Here is a 1,419-nt window from a genome sequence, read left to right on the forward strand (position 1 = left end):
GGCTTTTAAAATCTCTGCCTGCCAGATCTTTCTTTGCATGTTTTCTAGGCTTCCAGGCATTCCACTATTGAATCTGCAGGAGAGTAGGACAGAGATATGGATTTTCATATTAGAAAGAAGACAGACAGCTATCTGCTGCCTGTAAGACAATACCCTTTTAGGATTGCAGAATTCTACTGGACATTTGCATTACGAGCACTTTATATAAGTAGAAGGAGTAGTTAGGCCGTCAGTACCAGTGCATCTCCAGTAAAGGACAGCTGTGAACTTCCTTCTTTCCTCTCTCTGACTGTCTCTAGTACTCACAAATCAAAGGACTCAGGCTGGGACTCTCAAGGTTAACACTCCAGCATTTTTTTTTTTTATTTTTAAAATTTCAATTCCGGTATAGTTAACATACACTGTAGTATTAATTTCTGGGGTACAATGTCGTGATTCACCAATTCCATACATCACCCTGTGTTCATCATGATAAGTGCATTCCTTAATCCGCGTCATCTATTTAACGCCCCCCCCCCCCCCACTTCCCCTCTGGTAACCATCAGTCTCCTGTCAGTAGTTAAGAGTCTGTTTCTTGGCTTGTCTCTTTTTTTCCCCCTTTGCTCACATGCTTTGTTTCTTAAATTCCATATATAAGTGAAATTATATAGTATTTGTCTTGCTCTGACTTTCTTATTTCACTTAGCATTATACTCTCTAGCTCCATCCATGTCATTGCAAATGACAAGACTTCATTCCTTTTAATGGCTGAATAATATTCCATTGTGTGTGTGCGTGTGTGTGTGTGTGTGTGTGTACCACATCTTTATCCATTCATTAATCGATGGACACTTGGGCTGCTTCCATATATTGTCTATTATAAATAATGCTGCTATAAGCATAGGGGTGCATGTAACCCTTTGAATTAGTGTTTTGTATTTTGGGGGTAGATACCTAGTAGCATGATTACTGGATCATAGGCTAGTTCTATTTTTAACTTTTTGAGGAACCTGCATACTGTTTTCCAAAGTGGCTGCACCAGTGTGCATTCCCACCAACAGTGCAAGAAGGTTCCTTTTGTTCCATATCCTTGCCAACATTTATTGTTTCTTGTGCTTTTGATTTAAGCCATTCTGATAGGTGTAAGGTGACATCTCATGGCAGTTTTGATTTGCATTTCCATGATGACGAGTGATGTTGAGCATCTTTTCATGTCTGCTGGCCATCTGGATGTCTTTTTTGGACAAGTAACATTCCACTGTAACTGCATCTCTCTGTGCCTCAATTTCTTCATTGTAAAAGAGCAATAGGACTTATTTCAAAATATTATTTGAGAATTAAATTATTAATGTATGTTAATTGCTGAAACTATTGCCTTTCCTAGAGTTTGACACTATATCAGTGCTCATTATTATTACCTGGAGTAAATTACTAGTCATC

The sequence above is a fragment of the Leopardus geoffroyi genome, chromosome B4, assembly GCF_018350155.1.
Source record: "Leopardus geoffroyi isolate Oge1 chromosome B4, O.geoffroyi_Oge1_pat1.0, whole genome shotgun sequence".
In the NCBI taxonomy this organism is placed as follows: domain Eukaryota; kingdom Metazoa; phylum Chordata; class Mammalia; order Carnivora; family Felidae; genus Leopardus; species Leopardus geoffroyi.